Source organism: Xyrauchen texanus, chromosome 9 (genome assembly GCF_025860055.1).
Source record: "Xyrauchen texanus isolate HMW12.3.18 chromosome 9, RBS_HiC_50CHRs, whole genome shotgun sequence".
Lineage (NCBI taxonomy): Eukaryota > Metazoa > Chordata > Actinopteri > Cypriniformes > Catostomidae > Xyrauchen > Xyrauchen texanus.
This window is the reverse complement of record NC_068284.1, coordinates 7,509,211-7,526,706: the sequence shown is the minus strand read 5'-3', so window position 1 is coordinate 7,526,706 and position 17,496 is coordinate 7,509,211. Positions and strand designations below refer to the sequence as shown.

The 17,496-nt window shown below is 34.5% G+C and overlaps 1 protein-coding gene across 3 annotated transcripts in view; it reads left to right on the top strand.

Annotated features, from left to right (window-relative positions):
- The first annotated feature begins 10,759 nt into the window (after window positions 1–10,759).
- Window positions 10,760–17,496, top strand: part of LOC127648960 (adhesion G protein-coupled receptor L2-like) — a 135,743-nt gene continuing 129,006 nt past the window's right edge. For 2 of the 3 annotated variants that reach the window (XM_052133823.1, XM_052133822.1), the window contains exon 1: window positions 10,760–11,245. The gene's annotated coding sequence lies outside the window, so the exon portion shown is untranslated. The remainder of the gene's footprint in view (window positions 11,246–17,496) is intronic. The other variant, XM_052133821.1, reaches the window with a different exon arrangement.

Here is a 17,496-nt window from a genome sequence, read left to right as displayed (position 1 = left end):
AATGGGAAAATTCACATCCATCACCTGTACAATCAGCACTGTTGCCCCCCAGGGATGTGTGCTCTCCCCACTACACTTATCCCTGTATACCAATGACTGCATCGTCAAGGACCCCTCTGTCAAGCGCCTGAAGTTTGCAGATGACAACACTGTCATCGGCCTCATCCGAGATGATGATGAGTCTGTATACAGAAGGGAGGTTAAACAGCCGGCGGTCTGATGCAGTCAAAACAACCTGGAGCTGAACACACTCAAAACGGTGGAGATGATTGTGGACTTTAGGAGGAACACCCCAACATTGTCCCCCCTCACCATTCTAAACAGCACTGTGGCAGCAGTGGAGTCATTCAGGTTCCTGGGCACTACCATCTCACAGGACCTGAAGTGGGAGACACACATTGACTCCATTGTGAAAAAGGCCCAGCAGAGGTTGTACTTCCTCCGCCAGTTGAGGAAGTTCAACCTGCCACAGGCGCTGCTGATACAGTTCTACTCAGCAGTCATTGAGTCTGTCCTCTGCACTTCAATAACTGTCTGGTTTGGTTCAGCTACAAAATGGGACATCAGAAAACCACAAAGGACAGTTCGGACTGCATAGAGGAGTATTGGTTGCCACCTTCCCTCCCATTAAGAACTGTACACTTCCAAAGTGAGGAAAAAGGCTGGAAAAATCACTCTGGACCCCACTCACCCTGCCCACTACCTTTTTAAACTGTTGTTTTCTGGCCGACGCTTCAAAGCTCTGAGCACCAGAACTGTCAGGCACATGAACAGCTTCTTTTCCCTCAGGCTATCCATCTCATGAACAGTTAAAACATAATTATAGAATTAGGTGCAATGCACAGCTTAGTCTATTTATATTTATCCAGCATATCCTATCTCTTCTGCCATTATATTACATTCCCTTGCACTGTATAACAGACTTGTATTTGTATATATATGTATATATGTGTGTGTGTGTGTGTGTGTGTGTGTGTGTGTGTGTGTGAGCGTGTATTTATCACTTTGTGGGGACCAAATGTCCCCATAAGGATAGTAAAACCTGAAATTTTTGACCTTGTGGGGACATTTTGTCGGTCCCCATGAGGAAAACAGCTTATAAATCATACTAAATTATGTTTTTGAAAATGTAAAAATGCAGAATGTTTTCTGTGAGGGTTAGGTTTAGGGGTAGGGTTAGGTTTAGGGGATAGAATATAAAGTTTGTACAGTATAAAAACCATTATGTCTATGGAAAGTCCCCATAAAACATGGAAACCAAACTGTGTGTGTGTGTGTGTGTGTGTGTGTGTGTGTGTGTTTTATTGTGTATTTATATATATACTTATACTTATTATTATTTATTGTTGTTGTATTGTTTGTGAACTGGAAGCTTCTGTCACCAAGACAAATTCCTTGTATGTGTAAGCATACTTGGCAATAAAGCTCATTCTGGATCAAATTATTTTCTTAAACAGTGAACAACAATCAGAAGCTTGCTTTATAAATTGATAAACGTAACAAATATGTATATATGGAAAATAATAAGTGCAGTTTCAATACATTTATTGATGGAAAATAATACATTTGACAATTTTTCAAAAGCTAAAATGTGACCAATATGATGAAAAATTGACAAAATATACAATTGAATCTGGAAATCTGCAACAATACCCAGCCCTAATTTTAAGTTAATTTTGGACCCTGTGTTAGCAAGACTTTCTTAAACTACCTGAGAGCAGAAATATCTCATGTTAAACTGAACATACTGGCAATGTATTGCTTTATTCAAATCACATTTGCATTTGAAAGTAAAAGTTGTGAATTACTTATGAATTAGCACTGTTAAAAGTCCATCTAAAATGTTTATACTGGCTATTATCCCCACCACAAACCCAATTGTTAAGGGGGCCCTACAACAGTTCTGTACCCGGGGCACAAAATGTGGTGCTACGCCCCTGCATGGATATCTAGTTTACTTGATACCAAGTGCCTCAAATAAAACTCTGAATATCTTTCAAAGATTTGATGTGACTACCCTGGAAAATGTTGGTAAATTGTATCCTTGTATCAACCCCGCACCAGTATTAAAAAGAAAAGAAAAAAGACTATGTGAATTACTTTACCTCACATAAGTTGAATAAAGACAGACAATACGATTAGAGCTTACTAGATCAATAAAGTGTGTTTTAGTTTTGTGTGGAATAGACATCAGATGGTCAGTGAACAGACGGTGGGCGGTTTGTGGGTGTGCTGTCTGGCGCTAGATCGGAGCTTGACCTCTGACCCCTGAGAATACAAGCAATATACATACTTAATATTCTCTCAACATTAAATGTGACCATTGAGACTTTGAAATGTATATATATATATATATATATATATATAGAAGAAATAGAAAAAAACCTTGTGTAAATTGTTAGCTTTACGCTAAGCTAAAATGCTATTTCTAGCCATTTTATATGCACATGTTACCAGACACGATCATATTTTTTATCAAGAAAATTCACGTTAGATCATAATTTCTTTTTTTCTAGTAAGACGTTTGATATTAGGGCATTTTTGTATCGTTTTCCAGTAAAAATATCTAAAAATCCTTAAAACAAGATCAATTAGAGTTATCTTGTTTTAGAAACAACACTGAATAAGATATTTGGGTTTTTCAGAGAATGTATTTTTAATGTGTATTTTGAGTTTTTATAGTCAAAACAAGTGAAAAAATCTACCAGTACTGAAGAAGTAATCCAAAGTATTTAGAATATGTTACTGACCTTGAGTAATCTAACGGAATACATTACAAATTACATTTCACAGCATGTATTCTGTAATCTGTAGTGAATACATTTCAAAAGTAACCCTCCCAACCATGTACATATATATAATTTGTTTCTTTCAGTCCTAATTAATCTTGCCACGGAAATGTGAATCATGGACACATTGACAATTTCTTTCATTCAATTTAGGACATGAGAACAATGAGATACACCCTCATTTGGTCTATTGCGTTTCATTTTGGCATTGAGGAGTCATTTACATTGACTTGCATGGTTCAAGTGGAGAAGATCTGGCTCATCAAATCTAACTTAATTCTGCTTTCACCACTGCTTTCAGGGACTCTCGGACTCTCATTGACTTTGATGAGCAGTCTGCTGAAGGATAGAGTCAACTTCAGCCGCAAAGAATGTGATTAAAAACTCGGGTTCTGAGAGATAGTTTGTGGCCTGTGGAGTGCATGACATGCACTTTGTTTCCCATGAAAAGGCTTAGAAATGTGTTTCATTACAAAGTTTTGATGGAAAATCATCTCCATGAGAGTCAAAGCAGTTTTTTTGTGTTCGATAGTTAGCTTTCCCTTTTCTCTCTAAATCGGGATCGCTTTGAATGCATTTCTTTTGAACTCAGCCAGAATAACCACCGAATAATGACACAAGACATATTTTACCACAGCTCTCTCCAGTGCCCTCTTATTAGTGGTGCGAAGCTTTCTGAAAAGCTCACAATCCTTTGTGAGGCTTTCCCAACATAGAGAACAATGTAACTAAGAGGGGAAACACATGTATGAAAAGAGAGAGTACAAAAGCCGAGGCTGGTGCAAAGATCGGCATCTGTACGTGAACAGAAAACCTTCAAATAATTCAAAATCTCAGCCTCTGGGATTCCTCTGTAGATTCAGCCACACGTTTGCAGATTAAGATGTGTATGTTTCATATACAGGTTCATATGTTACATTTGATTCTGTATGTCATAATATGGAATGGATATAAAGTCCTAAAGAATTAGTGAGGAGGTTATATAGACTGTAAATCTACACAGAACTCACAAGTTGCTGACTTGACATATCACATGAGAGTTTTCTGTGAACGTCGACAAACACGCAATAGAGAAAACGTTTGAAATGAGAACATGAAAGGAATGAGGATGAACCGTTTGGACGCACAGAATTTGCATTCAGTATTTTAGACCGTAAAGCAAGAAAATGAAAGGTTTTATGTGGGTCATTGACAATATTTCAAGATGAGGGTTTTCATTCTTAGAAATGTGATCTTTTAAATGACAGAATAACATGTTTTCCTTTCACCTTGAATGAGTGTGAGTGTAAACACATCTTAATAATTGAATTACACTTTAATAAGTTAAATGTAAGCTTCAGTAAAATAAATACATGCATTACTTTTTTTTTTTTGTTTCGTTAAAAATATCACAAATTTTTCTGTGGTTTTATAATTTCATAAGTGAACCTGAACTGACTTTGACTAAAGCAACACAATTCTAGAACATTTTATCACAACTTTCATTGCGTTCTATCCAGATACATTTGTGGAGTTTATTTTAATATTTTTTACATTTTTATTAATAATATATTATATTATTTTATATATATATATATATATATATATATATATATATATATATATATATATATATATATATATATATATATAATTAATATAATAACAATTTTATAATAGCCTTTTTTGCATTCAATCGAATACAATTTGTCAAATTTAAGTTTACTTCTTGCATTTTAGTTTTACCTTATTTTTTATATATTATATGGTTTTCTATGTAATATATATATATATATAAAAATTATAATAGCCTTTTTTAGCATTCTATCTTAAATTACATTTATTTTAATTTTGTTAAATTTAGCATTCAAGTTTATTTAATCCATTTGAGTTTTATGTTAATATATTCTCTGTTTTTACTTTTAATATATATTATTATTTTTATGTAAATGAATTAAATATAAATATATGTATACACATTTTGTAACAGCCTTTTTAGCATTCTATCTAATTAAATTGGTCAAATATTAGTTTACTTATAGTTTTATGTTTATATTTTTTATTTGTAATATACTATATTCTCTTTTATGTAAATGATATATAAAATATTTATAATAGCCTTTTTAGTGAGACATTTTGTATTTATTTTGGTCTCTGGATGGTTATACCACATAGACATTTGAAAACATATTCATCATAAAAAAGGTTTATTCAAGTCAATGCCTGTAAGAACTGCATTTTTTATGTTTTTAAGAATAAATGAATTAATACAAGCATTATGTCATTGACCCATATAGATCGGAGGACATATATGATTATGTTTGGATTTGAATATTCTGTTTTAATGGATTTAATTTATCCTGCTAATGTATAAGATGAATGTTCATTGAACTGTGAATTGTGAATGGCTTGTCATGATATAATCATTTACTACATTCATTTCATTCATGGTAATGGTATGTATTTATTATTCTTTTACTAATTGATTTTCTGATTATTATTAATTATTATTTGCATTTGACCAAATAACCACTGCTGAATTAAAACTATTTGCCTGTTGTTTCAATAATAATTAGGGAGTTTACAAAGAATATTTGATAATAAATAGATAATGACATATCATGCAAACAAGCAAAATGATAAAAATGGAATGAACAAAACACAAAGCATTCCACGTCAGCTTAAATACAGCTCTTCGCATTTCCTCCTGTTAGTTCAACCTACTGCATAAACATTTTTGTGCTCAAATAACAATATGTGGCGGTGGATGTGGTGGCGGTAACCTGCGCTACATCTGTTTTCGTTTACTCTGCTATTCTTTATTATGTAAAATTATGCCTGTGAATACATGAGAGCACACCACTAATCCACTCGCTTTCCACCTTGTGAATCTGACCCAAATTCGTTGCTTCCCTTGTGTGGCTCGGGGACTGTTTCCCCTTTCCTTCTTTAAAATATTATTATTATTGAAGCCACGTGTTAGAGAGTCTACTGACCTGGCTGTGTACTTGGTTTTGAGAGGGATAAAAAGTGATGGAAATTAATCTTCTTACTGAAGCGGTTTGAAACATGCTGGACAATATGTTGGATAAGCTTTAGATTTACTAACACAAGTTAGCTTGCAGTCAATTCAATTCTAGTTATATTTTCTAATGATGCCAAATACATCTACTCTAATATAATCATTTAAAAATCCATCACATTTCTGATTTTCAGATATGATCAAACAGAACCTTTTTTTGGAAATACTTTGGAATAAATATTTGTCTAAAATGCTTGACATGATGTAATAACAGCAGTAATAGGGACATTTATTCTTCGATATACAAAATCCCAAAATGCAGTTGTAAAGAAATTATAATTTTTATAAGATCTTAAAAGAAAGTGTCTAGGAGAATGTTCCTTCATTAATATATAAATATAGAAATTTTATCAAATGGAATCTTCAACAATCTTAAAAGTTAAGAAAATGTTATTAAAGAGACTAATAAAAGATTGGGAACACTTTATATGACTGTTCTCTTTAAGTGTTTATAAGGAGGTTCATAAATGACTATAAATTCATTTACAAGTGCATTATAAATCATTGATATGCAGTTATAACAAATGCATATAAGGGCAACATTCATGCATTACCTGCCAAATAGTGAGCATTTTAACTTACTTGTTATAAATGCTTAATAACACTTATTCAACATAAGTTACCTAAAAAAATTACTTTAATGTAATGTGGACACAAGTGTTTGTTATTATTATTATTTTGTTGTTGTCAATGGTGATTATTAGAACTTGTTATAAATGCTTAATAACACTTTTTCAACATTTTACTTTAATGTAATGTGGACACAAGTGTTTGTTATTATTATTATTTTGTTGTTAATGGTGATTATTAGAACTTACTTGTTATAAATGCTTAATAACACTTTTTCAACATAATTACCTTAAACATTTTACGTTAATGTAATGTTGACACAAGTGTTTGTTATTATTATTATTTTGTTGTTAATGGTGATTATTATAACTTGTTATAAATGCTTAATAACACTTTTTCAACATAATTACCTTAAACATTTTACTTTAATGTAATGTTGACACAAGTGTTTGTTATTATTATTATTTTGTTGTTGATGGTCATTATTAGAACTTACATGTTATAAATGCTTAGTAACACTTATTTAGCATTAGTTACTTATGAAAATGTACTTTAATGTAGAGTGAACACAAGCGTTTATACACAAGGTGTCTCTGAGCCGTTTCAAAGAAGCAACTGTTGTCGTAGCACATATCATCGTTTCCCTTGGCTAATCTTGGTGCCTTCTGGAATTATGGAGTGGGCTGGAGCTCCTAGAGCGGTTTCTTAAGGCGATACCACTGACACCACTGGGAACAAATGGCTGGACAAACATTTTTTGTTGCTGGAAGTGTTGAGAAGACAGCATGGTGCTCGAATTTCCACTGAGTCTGCCTCATTCATATCCCTCCTGCTCCACTCCCTCCCAGTGAATGCCATTATACTCCACTAACTTCCTGCTGATTTGACTCTCCACTAAACACCATTCATCAGTGTAAGGATTGTTTCCCAAAATTCTTGGTGGAATAAAAGGGACCAGGGGTGTCATGCACATTTTTTCCCCATCCCTTTTCTCCCCAATTTGGAATGCCCAATTCCCAATAATCAGTCCTCGTGGTGGTGTAGTGACTCACCTCAATCCAGGTGGTGGAGGATGAATCTCAGTTGCCTCCGCATCTGAGACCGTCAGTCCGCGCATCTTATCATGTGGCTTGTTAAGTGTGTTATCGTGGAGACATAGCTCGTGTGTAGGCTTCACACTATTCTCCACAGCATCCACACACAACTCACCACCCGCCCCACGAGAGCGAGAACAACATTATAGCAACCATGAGGAGGTTACCCCATTTGGCTCTACCCTCCCTAGCAACCAGGCCAATTTGGTTGCTTAGGAGACCTGGATGGAGTCACTCAGCACACCCTGGATTCAAACTTGTGACTACAGTGGTGGTAGTCAGCGTCTTTACTCGCTGAGCTACTCAGACCCCACCAATACACCAATGGCAATCCTGGTTTACTTGGTGCCCCAGGCAAGATAAGACATGACTAAAGAAAATAAACACTTTTCCATTCTTTAAAAATTCATTTTCTATCACAACGTGTTAGACAAACATGTTTAAACCTACATTAACCAGGCAACATTATCAAAGATTATCAAAGATCTTTTTGCATTCAAACCCCATATGGAAATCCACCAGAAATCACAGGGGGCACATGTCTGTCAATTTTAATGGGTATGACAAGGTTGGCGATCAAAATATGTAGCAATGTAAATTGTAACTGAAATTACTTTTTTTTAATTACACATAATAAATGCTTAATAACACTTATTCAACATAAGACACCTATGCAATTCACTTTAACTTAAAGTGGACACAAGCACTTATTATAATGATGTTTTGTTCTTGTCAATGGTGATCATATTAACTGACATGTTATAAATGCTTAATAACACTTATTCCACTTTAGTTACCTATGAAAATATACCTTAATGTCAAGTTTGCACAAGCATTTATTAATTTGTGTTGCCAATCCTGAGAATTTTAGATGGCATGTTATAAATGCTTAATAACACTTATTCAACATTAGTTACTAAATTCCTTAATAAAATTAACCATTGTTTGTGGGTAGTAATCATACATTTACTATAGCATTTGTAGGATTGTGCACCATTCAGAATTTAGAATACCTTTTACATTCATGGATTATTTTTTTACTTACACGTTATAAATGCCTAATAACATTTATATAAGTTACCTATAAAAATGTACTTTAATGTAAAGTGGACACAATTAATATATATCTTTTTTTGTCAGTGGTGAGCATATTAACTTACATGTTATAAATGCTTAATAACACTTATTCCACTTTAGTTACCTATGAAAATATACCTTAATGTCAAGTTTACACAAGCATTTATTAATTTGTGTTGCCAATCATGAGAAATTTAAATGGCATGTTATAAATGCTTAATAACACTTATTAAACATTAGTTACTAAATTCCTTAATGAAATTAACCATTGTTTGTGGGTTGTAATCATACATTTACTATAGCATTTGTAGGGTTGTGCACCATTCCGAATTTAGTATACCTTTTAAATTTCAGTTAAATTCATGGATTTTCTTTTTTTGGGGTGTACTGAATTGGACGTGTACCTGTGGAAGCATTTTAAGGCCTACCTTCAAACTCAGTGTCTCTTTGCTTGACATCATGGGGAAATCAAAAGAAATCAGCCAAGACCTCAAAAAAAAAAATATTGTGGTACTCCACAAGTCTGGTTCATCCTTGGGAGCAATTTCCAAATTTGTTCATCTGTACAAACAATAATACGCAAGTATAAACAAATTGGGACCACACAGCCATCATACCGCTCAGGAATGAGAAGCATCATGTCTCCTAGAGATGAATGTAGTTTGGTGTGAAAAGTGCAAATCAATGCCAGAAAACAGCAAAGGAGCTTGTGAAGATGCTGGAGGAAACCGGTAGACAAGTATCTATATCCACAGTAACACAAGTCCTATATCGACATAACCTGAAAGGCTGCTCAGCAGTCTAACGAAGAAGCCAGACTCAGTTACACCAGTTGTGTCTGGAGGAATGGGCCAATATTCCAGAAACATATTGTGAGAAGCATGTGGAAGACTACCCAAAACGTTGGACCCAAGTTAAACAATTTAAAGGCAATGCTACCAAATACTAACAAAATATATGTAAACTTCTGACCCACTGGGAATGTGATGAAAGAAATAAAAGCTGAAATAAACCATTCTCTACTATTATTCTGACATTTCACATTCTTAAAATGAAGTAGTGATCCTAACTGACCTAATACAGGGAATTTTTTCTACGATTAAATGTCAGGAATTGTGGAAAACTGAGTTTAAATGTATTTGTATTTAAATGTATATACTGTATATACACGCACACAGTTTCAATTCAATTTTGTTTTATGGAAGATGGTGGCAAACACTTTCTATTCTCTGCAATTCTTTAATGTACCCTACATTAAAAAAAATAAATAAAATTATGTCATTTATTTTTATGAGATTACCTGAAAACAATGTGATGGACATTTTGTGGTGCGACACAGCAAACATCAAATATGTTTTAATGGCTGAAGAACTGAACTTAGTTGAGCTAAATAAGTAAATATGCTAATGCTAAATGTATAACAATAAGTTGAGAAAAAAATATTTTAGCTATCAATAGGCATAATTAGTCCAAATCTATGATCGTCAATGTTTGCAAAGCTTCTGCTGAACTGCTGTAGGACTGTGTTCATTTTCTTTCCTCTTCCTGTCATTCCAATTCAAATTCCAGCTGAACATCCTGAGGGGAGTGGCCAATTCAATTGAAATGTAAAAATATGAATTGAAACGGAGCCAACTCTTTAAATTAGAATTTCCCCCAAGCCTGCTCATTAACATTTTAATAGCAGTGTATTCGTTTCTATAAACCAAACTGTGGTATTCAATTTTTTTTTTATAAAAATACAAATAAATAAATAATAAAATAATAAAGTAGATACCCTTACTCCCCTGATAGATTTAGAATACGTATACAATGCTTCTGCCAATATACCCAAGTTGGTTATTGAAAAACCACAGCATTCAATGTCTTACACAAGGCAAGACATTGTATAAATAATAACCATACAGAATTTGTTTAAAAAGTATACTGTAATATGACCAGCAACACCTACACTGTCTAATATATCAATGCAGAAGTGTGCATATGTGCTGTGATGTATACACAGAGCAGTATGTAAGAGGACGTTTGGCAATGTTTAAACAGTTGTTGTGAAAAAAAGTTCCTCCATAAGATTTATGGCCCCATGAATGGGCTTGACTCTGTAGGCCAGGTGCTCCAGGATCCGGATCCTCCAGTTGTGAAATCCAGGACGGGTGTTGCAGCGCACCTCTGCGGAGACACGCAGCCGGTTCGACGCGTTTTGCTTCTTTCAGCTCCTGAGTCGAGATTCACTTTGCGCAGTACGAGGCGAGTGGGATTTCCTTAAGTTCAAAAAACACTCTCCAGACTGTTAGTGCGGCGAGTCCCGATGGCTTTTTGAGCTCAACTAAACTGCTCAGGCCAGCGCGATGACGAGAGGAGGCGCGGGGTTGATTTAGACGCGAATGCATTGCGCTATCACCCCCAAAACCCGGGACTTGGACGCCTTCGGCTCCTGAAACGACCAAATGTTCAATTGAAATGTGAACTAGTTTACTCATTTTCTCAGCATGCCTTACTCGTAAGCCTAATGGAGTTATCTGGATTGCACGGATCTTTTAAGAACGCGTCTACCTGAGCGAACGCATTGGACGCGCTGCTTTTAGGGGTGACTTAGAAATCCTCTCAATTTATACTGCGCCAAAACACTATTTCCTAGGACTATTTCCCGATCTGTGAGTACTGTTCTTTTATGCAACCTTTTCACATCTCCACTGTGCACTCACATTCTCTTAGACTAACTGCGCGTCTGAACGCGTGCACACCGCCGTGCTTTTACCATTTCCACATCCTCCGCCACCATTTGGGTCTGAAGACACTGGGACAGTGATAATCAAAACCGCGTTGTTTACATAAACCAGCCATTTCATCGGACGCCCTACGAGCCACTTTAACACTTAAATGTAAGAGTTTCATTTAAACATCTAGACCCGAGGACGTGCAAGCATGCGTACTCTCGCGTGCTCGCGTCCTGGAGCACAGCAGTTGATCGGAGTAAATCAGCTTTTCAGAAAAAAGGGTAAAAAGGTGCCAGATCATTATAATATGTAGCCTACTGGATTTCTCTCTGTAGATGAATTATAGAGGTCAATATAATAAATCGATGAAAATGTAAGGGGCAAGACACTAGAGGCAGTAGTTCATCAAACTGACTAAAAGCGGACAGAAGTCCGAATTTATTGTCCGTTTTGGCCTTGATCAGCACTATCAGAGCTTTGTTTATTATGAGAGAAGCTTTAGAGGTGCGACTGCAAATTATGCGTAATATTAGGCATTCGAGATAATTGCACGATAAAAAAGTAGCACATAAATAAAACCTGTGAAGTAAAAACAATTAATACAATATTTGATCAACAAGACTGCTTTTCAAAAAGGTGATCGCGCATGAGAAGCATATTTAGTTCGGTTTATTTTGGTTTTGTTGTCCTTCTGCAGCAGCTAATATGAGATCATTTTACTGCACATGCATTATTAACATGCCACGAGCTACTCCTGTCACAAACCATGCGCGTGTGTGTTGTGAGGAAAACACACTTTCATATATTAGGCTAATTGGAACTTTGAGAACGTACAAAGGAGTTTATCTGGGTTTTACTGTCACCTGATTGGCTGTTGCAAAAGTCGTGCGAATTCGGACGACCCAGCTCGTAGGATTTCATACGATATTGCGAATTTGTATGAATCTGAACGATTTCTCTGTGAGATTACATCATATTCTAATGCAGAAAAAGGTCTCTGCACATATTGTACCTGAAGAGCCAATTAAATTACATTAAAACTGTTAGAAATAATTTTTTTAGTGTTATTGTGAAATAAAAAAATTGCGCGTTTGTAAAAATTGTATCCGATTAGGGGGGCGTTCACTCAGGGTGCATTTTTTTGCGTAAAAAAAAACAAAAACGTTGAGACCAAGCGCACCTAAATGGAGCATCACACTTTTTTTTGCAGTAAAACTGATGTCTAAAGACATTAAGCGTCTGCAAAAAAAAATGTAGTTGACGTAACTCAAAAAGTCCGTCTTGAGTGAATGCCTCCTTTACCCTCTTGAACCAAACTATTTACATTTACTTGAACTTATTTGACAAGTTTGTGGAAAAGCTAAACTATGCAGAAAAGGAAATAAGTAGTTTACATTTAAAATGTATTACGTGTTCGGCCTCCTCATACAGTGCATTTATGAGTCATCGTTAACCGCTCATTCCTTTGAATGCAGCGAGTGGATTCACATGAACAAATGCACAGTTGTGGTGCACTCTTATTCGCTCCATTTGTTGTGCATGTCTTTAGAGGAAGTGCCATCTCGGCTCACATCAACTGCCTGTGATTTATAGCTCTTCATTTTCCAAGTGTTCATTTACATATCAAAGTGCTCGAATCTCAATGGTGAAAAATTAGAGCCACCACCATCCTCACCCTCCCCAAAGTTTGGCCGGCCTGAGTCACAGAGTTGGATTCATGGACCTTTGAAGCTCAAAGATTTTCCATTATAATACAATGATTCAGTCTGATTGCTTTCCCGTGGAGCTTTTTGTCTGTTGATCATAAGAAAAATCAAATATGATTTTAAAAGATTTCTGGGTGCTTAATCTTCGAACCTGTATAAAATCCCATAAAGTCTTAACAGATGAGTAATGGCTGGCTAATGGAATTTCGATCACAATTTGGAACCAATGAAGATCCTAATAGAAAATAATAATAATAATAATAATTTAAAAAAAAAAAAGAACCAAAAACTGAAATTCTGAGGAAATAAAATGGAAAATAGGAATGCAATCCATTTGATTCTTAGACGATGTTGGATTTTTCTTATCTAGATTTTGGTGTGTTCTAATTAAAAAAAAAATGTGTTGCTTTTTTTAAGCCATCAAAGTTATTTTATTGAGTCATCTAGTGGAAAGATTGGCATGTTTCAATGCTTCAAGCTCAGAATAAATAATTCATGATGTTTTGTGTATTTGGCAATATTGTTTGTTGCAGCTGATGAAATGCAGTCACTAGCCTTTTCCAGTCGTTTCTTACAGCTGTCAAGCTAAGTTTAGTTTTAAAAGCTGAGTTTAGACGTAATTTTACTATGTAGCCATGTAGTAAAACTGTGGTAAATTGCATCCAGCCGCTAGTATCATGAAAAAAAAAAATCTATAAATGAATCTCCTACAGAAATCTGTTGTATGGCATATATAAACACATTTATTAAATGATAGTTATTATTTTTGAGTATATATGTTAGTATTAGTATTTTGGGAATTGGGAAAATATGTTACATATATGAAAACAGCCATTTTTAATGGTAATTAGACATATATGCATAAGTATGTGACTTTTGTATCAGTGAAAACCATATATGACATATATTTCATAGATGTGTTTTACATACAGTATATTGCTATATCAGATTTCTGTTTGGGTAATAAATTAAACAAATGATTGTGAAAGCTCCTTAAACACCACATATTAATTTATTATGGTTTTACTTATGGTGGTGGAAACTGCGACTACCATACATTTTCTTTGGCTTAATTCTAAAGATGGCCAAAAATGTAAGTTTTATGAATTTTCCTTTTATATAGACCATTTCAATAGCACCAGTTTATCTCAATGATTCCCAAACTGCACTCGGCTATATTGATTCAAATATCGATTCTATGTTTTTTTTTGATGAGGTTAGATATTCAAAAGGTATCGTGCTCCGTAACACAGATATAATGTGATCTGACATCTATTAAATGCAGTTTCACACATTACATTGAATATGTGAAACGGGCTGCTTATCATATCTTTGAAAGAATGCTGTGAATCACAGTAGGGCTGATCGGAAGAAAACTGCCTTGAAAACAGCATTCAGCCATATCATATTGCACCAACGGTTTCCTTTACCACTATTTACCGAGTCCATCCACCTAAAGCCTTTGTGTGTCGAGAGCAATGATGGCTCGAGAACTTATGGCAGAAGGCAGAAAGACGTTATTTGTATACTCGAGGGAGTTGGTGAAAAAAGGCATGGAGCTCTTTGGAATGAGGAATGACGTGTCTGGATAAGTTCAATAACGATGTTTTGAGAGTATTTTGCAGAGTGGAAGAATTCAATTGAATGCCGTGCAGTGGGACAGTGTCGTTTTCGAAGCTAATGACTGGGCTGTCCACTTCATGCACGAGGAATGTTGATAATGTGCATTTCAGGTCTCTGTTAATACACATCAGAGTGAAGCTTGTCATAGATGATTAATTCGAATCATTAGTATTATGATTTCACAAATGCGTGATTGGGGATACGCTTTGTGGATTGTGTGCAGCCCATGCACTCGTGTTCATGACAACGTGTTGAAATAATCAACATTTTCCCTATTCTGCTTTGAATTTTTTTCACTCTTTAAACTCACGAGCCCAGTCGCAGATTCTTTTCCGCAGATCGGAGACAGATTCCTCTAGTGTGCTAATGTTCCCACAGAAATGATCTGGATTACTCAAGTGCTTGCAGAGATCTCATTTCTGCTGTCCTAGAAGGTTTTTGTGTCTTTCTCGTGTCACTTCGAAGACTTCCTGAAACAAACAAGCTGCCACTATTGAGTGTCACTTTGTACACTTTTTTTAAAAGATTCATTTTCAATATGAAACCTATTAAACTACATTTTTAATTTGGTTTTATGGCCAGTTACTATATAGAACTACACAACAGTGCTTGCTTTTAAAGACATAGTTGTTTTCTCTTCACAGTCTAAAATTAAGGTTTCATACGACCAGTCATCCAAATAATGGCACAGATTTAATAAATTGTATATAATGTAATATACACACACATACTTGACATCGAAAAGCAAGCTTAAACTTTATGTAAAAAAAAAAAAGAGATGAAAATAGAGAACTGCCAATATCGGTTTTAAATGCACAGTTGAGATTTAAAATTTTAAATGCAAAGTTAAGGTCATTTTAAATGACAAAGCTCCCACACATTGTAAATTATCACAGGCCTAAATAAAGCAACATTTTACTTAGAAATGTTAAGCCTAGTCTTAAAATTGGACTGTGTTTTCTCTTCAGATACACAATTAAAATATAATATTTCTAAAACGAAGGGCTTGAGAACAAATTGATATTTATGTAGATACAACGGACAATTATCAATTGCAGAATAAGCATTTTGAGATAAATGGTAATATATATATTTATTGTATGTATGTGTATGTGTGTGTGTGTGTGTGTGTGTGTATATAGAAATATGTATGGACACAACAAATTGACACATGTGTTTTAAGCTACTGGTAGTTTTCTTATTTTTATCACCTATAAGTCCAATCTTATTTGTCAATAACAGTTTTCCTATATCCTAAAATGGGATCAAATTAAGTTACATACCATGGCTAAATATGCACATTAAAAACGAATAATAAAAAAGACAATGTAAATTATAAACTCAAACAGTGTGGGGCTGAATTGTTTGTTTTAATAACATAAATAATTATAAATTATAATTATAAAATGTTGTAATCTTTTTGTTAATATTTGATGATAAAATAGAATATTTTACAATTGAACTCAAACACAAAAATGTCAATTAGGGATGCACCGATACCACTTTTTCTCTTCCGATATTGGAAATCTCAGTATTGGACGATACTGATCTGATAGCTGTGCTGTTGTTTTATTGCATTATCAATTGGGTGCAATCTTTAATATGTACAGAAACATAAACCTATAACTACTACATTTTTAAATATAAATGTATAGCTTATTAAGAAACACTTTATTATTAACTAGTATACTGGATAATGTAGCAGTAATTACTAGTAATTAAGTATTAGTAATTAAGCAAAATTAACAGTAATTCCAGTATAAGTCATCAGTAGAAAAGAAGCCGTTTTTTTTACACTTGTATCTGGACTTTAAAGGATTCGGATCTCTTTTTTGTTCAATTTAGTTATTTAGATATCAGCTCACTTTTCATTCACACAGTTATTTTTTGGAACCCATTCAAATTAAATATTATTATAATTTGTAAACAACTATTCATATATTATAATAGTAATATATAGTAATATAACTCAATCATGCACCTTTAACTTTTAAACCCTCACGCTTTTATTTTGACATTCTGAACACAACAGGAAGTCCTGAATGTGTCTGTTTGTAAGTTCACAGTAGTTTAATTCACTTCTTATTGAAATTCTGGTAAAATGCACCTCCGGTGCCGTTATAAATGCATATTATAAGTGAACCGAACTATTGACTATATATTATTATTAACTATTCGTGAGTAAAGCTCAAATATTACGCACCGCGTGAAGGCTAAAAATAGCCGCGGGCGTGTGTGTAAACAGAGCAGTGCCGTTCACTGATGTGCTGCAGATGCGCGTGCATTTCATATATTTGCTTATTCAACACAGCCTTTTGTGATTCACAGAGCTATCGCACATCTTCAAGTGGCTTTGAATAAAATGCACGAGTCATATGAACGGCTTTAATTGTGTTTTTATGGTTCTTTTATATAATTTTTGGAGCTTGACAGTAACGAACATGACTAACACACAGTATCAGATATGGATCGGGCTCGTTGGACTGATACCCAATCCATCTAAAAGCTTCAGTATCAGAGCCAATACCGATCCAGATAACCTAATGTAAATGCAAGTGAAACTGTTATGACCAACTCCAAAAAAAATCACTCTAGCCTTTAAAATATATAACAGTCCTGATTTTTGATATTTTGTCAGAACCATTTTTGAGTTGAGTTTTGTTGTAGCTGCCAAAAACCTTTAGGAGCTGAGAAGAAACTTCTGTTTCTGCCAAGAACCCTTCTGAGTTCTGAAGAACACATAGAGGTTCTTTGAGCGACAATGAGTTTACCCAGAACCAGAATCATCCTAAGAATAGTTTTTTTTTTGAGTGAAGGCCATTACAATATTGCTTTCAAAGAAAGATCGAGAAAAAAAAG